The sequence below is a fragment of the Microcaecilia unicolor genome, chromosome 1 (genome assembly GCF_901765095.1).
Source record: "Microcaecilia unicolor chromosome 1, aMicUni1.1, whole genome shotgun sequence".
NCBI lineage: Eukaryota > Metazoa > Chordata > Amphibia > Gymnophiona > Siphonopidae > Microcaecilia > Microcaecilia unicolor.
Genome location: NC_044031.1, coordinates 568,995,542 through 569,002,038, shown reverse-complemented (window position 1 = coordinate 569,002,038; position 6,497 = coordinate 568,995,542).

Sequence of the window (6,497 nt, the reverse complement as noted above, 5' to 3'; positions counted from 1 at the left end):
AGTCTCAACTCCGCCCCACCCAGATCACTTCCTCCCGTGGTGGCACCTGTGCTTATAAGGTGGCCCTGGATATCGGAGAGACTTTCCCTAAGGGAGAGGGGCAGTGTTCTATAGACCCCGTCACAGGGACATATTACTAGAAAGGCAAATCTGTAAGGTGTGACTAAATTACGTGCCAATTACACACCAAAATTTAAAGAATTAATTGGCTCATACGTGTATAAGTGCTTGGCTATTCTATAAAATTGACTTCCAACTTGTATAGCACATAACCAAAAGAGGGCCGCACCTGTGGCATAGTATGGGTGTGTCATGGGTGACAACTTATAGAATACTGTTAATTGCATGAACTGCATGGTTTACTCAGACATGGCAACTTACACTAGTCATTGACCTGGCATAAGTGGTTGTACCTAAGTTTCAATGCACCAAAGCCATTTTGCGCTTGTATTCTGTAACAGGTTAGGCGCATCTCAATGCCATTGCAGAACTTGTGCTAAGTGTGCCCCATAGTGATGCCTCAATTTAGGTACCACTTTCTAGAATTTCCTCCTTAAGGGGCAGATGCTCAACGCAAACCAGGCTCGCAGTGTTTCATTTAGACTGGTTTTAGCTAGTCTAAATGAAATGTTATTGCAGTGGCCAATGCACAGAGGCTTTCAGGTGCTGCTTTACCATGCACAGAAGCAGGGACCGAAAGCCGTATGCTAATGAGCTCACTAGTGATTTTGTGCAGTGTTCAGAGAAGCAGAACATGGAAAGCCCCTGCTCTAATGGCTAGAACCTACCGACAGCTCCAGAGCTGTCATTAGGGCAGGGTGACATTTACAGCTGTCTCTTCCCCACTAGCTAGTAAGATATCCAAGAGGACAGCAGACCTCATCCTGAGGCATGGGCGTAGTTTGACTGTTTCATTTGGGTGGGGGGCAAAGGATGGGGTGGGGCATATTAGCATATTCATTTGCATATATATATATATATATACAAATGAATATGCTAATTTGGAGGAAGGAAGGAAGGAAGGGAAAAAGAGCTCGCTTTTTTTTGGGAATAACCATAATGAATATGTATGAGATATCAAGCCAGCTCTTTCTCCCTCCCTCCCTTCCTTCTTTCCTCTTACCCAGCACTTCCTCTTCCTCTCCAGTAGTATCTCCCCACCCCCTTTACTACTACTACTACTACTTAGCATTTCTATAGTGCTGCCAGGGTTACGCAGCGCTGTACAAGTTTAAACATGGGGAAGGACAGTCCATGCTCAAGAGAGCTTATAATCTAAAGGTAACAAACTATGTAGTCAGTGTAGGTATCATGAATGGGGAAGGTGGTTAGGCGCCAAAAGCAAGGGAGAAGAGATGGGCTTTGAGTAAGGACTTGAAAATGGGCAGGGAGGGCGCATGGCGTATGGGCTCGGGAAGTCTGTTCCAGGCATAAGGTGATGCCCATACCATGCCAGTGTTGACCTTAGAAATGCTTTAAGAGAGACACAATGTACCCCAGACAGGACTATGAAGTGGCCTCTTTCCCCCTTTTTACTATTCCACACACTTATATTTTGCTAAATTCCTTGTTAGTCCAAAGTGGACTATAAAAGAGGAAAACTAGGCAAAAACCTAGTCAATTACAAAAAATTAAAACAAGTTACAATTTCTCATCTCAAATTTTAAAAATCTGGTAGGAAGCTAGGCTGCAGCTAATCTAGAATTGTACAGCCAGCCAGCAGTATTTCATGGATGAATATAACACCCAGGATAGCACATTTCAGGGAAATTCACAGGCATATCTATGGATAAAGCCAGGCACTATCCCACTAAACGACCCACTAACTTCAACCCTCCCCAACTACCCCTTTCCCTTTGCCCCTCCCCCTCCCTCCACCTTGTAAGGCACTGCCTACCTACCCACCCAACAAAAACAGTGTTCGAGACTAAGATGGACAAACAACAAAAGAACTACAACGTTACATGGTGGATGGATGCAGGCAGGCAGCAGCAGCTCACAGGTTTGCTGCTTGCTGTTTTGAGTAAACGGCGACGGCTGGCTGGCTGCGCAGGGGAGTAGAAAGATTTCATTTACCAAATGGTTTTGCGGCGCCTACTCCCTTCTTCCTTCCTTGTGTGGACTGGCTGGCACTAACTTCCACTACTACTGGTACTACCGGTGCGAAGAGCAGAGCGGCGAACTCCGAACTGGCGGTAAAGCACCAAACGGGAAGCACCTCGACGACTCCGTCCTTCGCTTCCCTGCCCTCAGCGTTCCCTGCCCTCTCAGCATCCCGCCTTCCTCTAATGTCATTTCCTTTCGGGCGGGCGGAACGCTGAGGGCAGGGAAGCGAAGGACGGAGTCGAGGTGCTTCCTGTTTGGTGCTTTTACAGTGGTGCCCGGTAAGAAGAGTTTGGGGGGCAATCGCCACCCCCGTCTACGCCCATATCCTGAGGCGGTTGTAAAAATAAAACTCTGGAAGTCAGAAATCACGCTTCTGCTCACTTCGATCCCTCTCACCCACCTGAGTCCACCATTTGTGGTGCTCATTCACCAGGCATGTGCATAAGAGCTGTGCCTACCACATAGCTCTTGTGGGCATACACTAGGAAAATTCCAACCTCTTTACTGACCAATGTTCAACACTAACAATGTGCATATAATTTGTACAAAGTTAGTGTTAAGCATTGGTCGGTAATTCTGACTCAGTGTTCCAGCCTGTGCTTTCCGGTGTTGTTTCTTACAGTGCCGGAATTCTGTGCATCTTATCCTAAGTGACTTCAGAGTTCACTTGATACTTTACTGAATTTGTCAGTAACACCTGATACTAGAAAAACAGATAAGTTATCCAATTAAAATTATACTGTAATTTTCTGAGTTCACACTTGAATGCATTTTATAGTCACACAACTTTAAATAGACAACCTATCCATTTATTCTTTGGTCATCTTGCTGAACATTGACTTCAAAGGGGTAAGAGAGCTGAATGTGTTGTACATAGTTTACAAGACATTTTTCACATGGTTCCAGGTAGGTGACTCATAAACAAACTGAATGCCACTTTCCTTAGTACTACAATATCTACTAAAGGATGATTCATCTAAGCTTCCTGAGGTTTCAGACAAGTTTTCCTTAATAGATCATTAATGTGTGATTCAGTGGTGAAAAAATGTGTTTACTATTTATTTATTAGGATTTATTTACCTTTTTGAAGGAATTCCCTACCATAAGAATAAATCAAACATGAGCAATAGACAATTATAGCAGTAAAAATATTCAAATAACAATACAAAGTATGGCATTGAGGGGCATAATTGAACGTGAACGCCCATCTCCATGGGCGCCTATCTCCGAGGACGGGTACGCAAGGGGTTGGGACAGACCGTATTTTCGAAAAAGATGGGTGTCCATCTTTTGTTTCGATAATACGGTCGGTGCCGGGCAAATGCATCGGATTTGGGCGGATTTGAGATGGGCGGTATTGATTTTCAGCGATAATGGAACCCAAAGGCGCCCAGCTCAAAAATGAACAACTCCAAGGCATTTGGTCATGGGAGGGGCCAGGATTCGTACTGCACTGGTCCCCCTCATATGCCAGGACACCAACCGGGCACCCTAGGGGGCACTTGTAACAATTGAAAAAAATTAAAATACCTTCCAAGTCCATAGCTCCCTTTCCTTGGGTGCTGAGCCCCCCAAATCCCCCCCAAAACCCACTCCCGAGAACTCTACACCATTACCATAGCACTTATGGCTGAAGGGGGGCACCTAGATGTGGGTACAGTGGGTTTTGGGGGCGGTTTGGAGGGCTCCCATTTACCAGCACAAGTGTAACAGGTAGGGGGGGATGGGCCTGGGTCCACCTGCCTGATGTCCACTGCACCCACTAACAATTGCTCCAGGGACCTGCATACTGCTGTCATGGAGCTGGGTATAGCATTTGAGGCTGGCATACAGGCTGGCAAAAAACAGTTTTTAAAGTTCTTTTTTTTTGGTGGGGGGGGGGGGGGGGGGGTTAGTGACCACTGGGGAAGTCAGGGGAGGTCATAGCCGATTCTCTCCGGTGGTCATCTGGGCAGTTGGGGCACTTTTTGGGGACTTGTTCGTGAAAAAAAAGGGTCCAGAAAAAGTGACCCAAATTCTCACTTCTGGCGCCCTTCTTTTTTCCATTATTGGCCGAGCGCGCCCTCCTCTCCTCGGCCGATAAACACACCCCAGTCCCGCCTTCACCATGCCTCCGACACGCCTCATCAACTTTGTTCGTTCCCGCGAAAGAATGCAGTTGGAGGCGTCCAAAATCGGCTTTCGATTATACCGATTTGGGCACCCATGAGAGAAAGGCGCCCATGTCCCGATTTGGGTCAAAACATGGGCGTCTTTCTCTTTCGAAATTAAGCTGGATTGTATACTATTTACAGTGTCAACACCATACAGAATAGAACATTTTAATTGACAATGTAGGGTATAAGCAAAGATGAAACATATAGATTAATCCAAATTAATCCTACATCTCCCACCTTTTTAGTATCTGTATGCGAGACCCTGGCCAAGCGGTATGGGGGTCTCTGGGAATAATTCCACCAGACAAGGGATATCAATCAGCAAATACATGTTTTATTTATTTACATTTGGACTTGTTGCTTCACAGGCAAAGTAAAGTCTCTCCTTTTCTGCCTCCCCAGCTCCCTCTCCTCCACTTCCCTCTCTCTGCCCCCCCCCCCCCCCCCCCCCCCCGTGCAACATCACAGCACCTTCAAATGGTCACAGGCACCGTGTTAGAATCACTGCACACTACTGCTGGCTGACCCAGAAGCCTTCCCTCTGTCGTGTTTCTCCCAGTAAATTACATCATAGTTTCTTAGAAAGACGTGGCAGAGGAAAGGCTTTCAGGTTTGCCGGCAGCAGTGGCAGTGATTCCTACACGCTGCCTGCTGGCAACCCTTTGAATGGGTGTAAAGACAGAGGGAAGGCTTCCGTGTCAGCCGGCAGCAGCGACAACGATTGTTACATGTTGCTGGTGACCTATTGCACGGGAGCAGCTGTAGAGGGAAAGGCGGATGTGGGAGTCTAGTTTGCTCTGGCATTGGCAAGGGTCCACCACTGCTGGTTGGGCCTGAGCCCAAACTGGGTGGGCCCAGGCCCACCCATGGCTACCTCTCTGGTGCAAACTAGCAAATTTTCAATTAGTTTCCAATGTCTTTCATTGGGGTTTTAGATTTTGTTCACAATTTTAAATATTCTTTTCATTTCAGGGCAATGTTGTTAGTGTATGTTTTACTCTATTAATACATAATGCATACTACTGAGCAACTGTACACACTATTAAGCAATAGTGCACAGTACTGATGACACAGGAAAAACACTACATTTCAGGGTTTTTTTTAAATGCCATTTTAAGTTAAAAATGACATGAAGCACATGGGAAATGCACATCCTTATTTGGGTCTAGTGAGTATTAAAGATCAGTTTGTTGGGGGTTGGAAGAAGGGAGATGATGAAAGGGAGGGGAATCCTAAGCAGGAATAAGATGCTGGGTAATGTTGACAGAGAGGAAGATAAGGAAAAATTCTCCCCATAATTTTAAATTCTAAGATGCTGAGCAGATGATGAAGGGTGAGAGAATAAGACAATAATAAACAAGATTTTAGAGCCTTATGATCTTGATATGCAGTTAAATATCAGTCCCTGATTGAAAAGTAAATAATCTAAGAAGCTGAGCAGAGCATGAATGGAGGAAGAAAGATTCGGATGGTGAGAAATTATGGCTTGGAGAAAAGGTGAGAAAGATGGATGGGAGGGTCAGAAAGAGATACATTCCAGTGCTGGGAGAGACACAGCTTGACAAGGTGTGGCAGCTACAGAATGGGCTGGAAGAGGGTTTGACAGATTTAGAGAAATGGGAGAGGATGAGAAACAGGTAGATAAAAGGATTGCCACCTTTCCCAAGTCAATTAAAGAAAAAGTTCATAGACCATTATTAAATGGACTTGGGGAAAATCCACTATTTCTGAGATAAGTAGTATAGAATGTTTTGTACTTTTTTGGGATCTTGCTAGGTATTTGTGATCTGGATTGGCCACTGTTAGAAATAGGATGCTGGGCTTGATGGACCTTTGGTCTTTCCCAGTATGGCAATACTTATGTACTTATGTAATTCTGACTGCCAATTCTATAAATGGATTTCCCTAAGAAAATCAGAACTACAATTTCCTGAATATGATATGGGGAAGAGTGAAGAGGTCAAACAATTTGTTTGACCCAGGTGAGGTAGGAACCCAAATACATGTGACTTTGGAGAGTTTTTGGTCATTCTCTATATATTTTTAAAAATAGTTGTGAGGGCGTATAGAAAACACTGCCCCTTACCCATAAGAAGGATCCTTCAGGTACTGCTGACCACCTTAAAACCCTTAGCCCCACCCATGGAGGAAATGAGGTGGGAGGTGTGGAGCTGAAACCATGAACTATAAGAGGCAGGGCTAGAGTGGGGTTACGAGAATGCCCAGAGGGAAGGA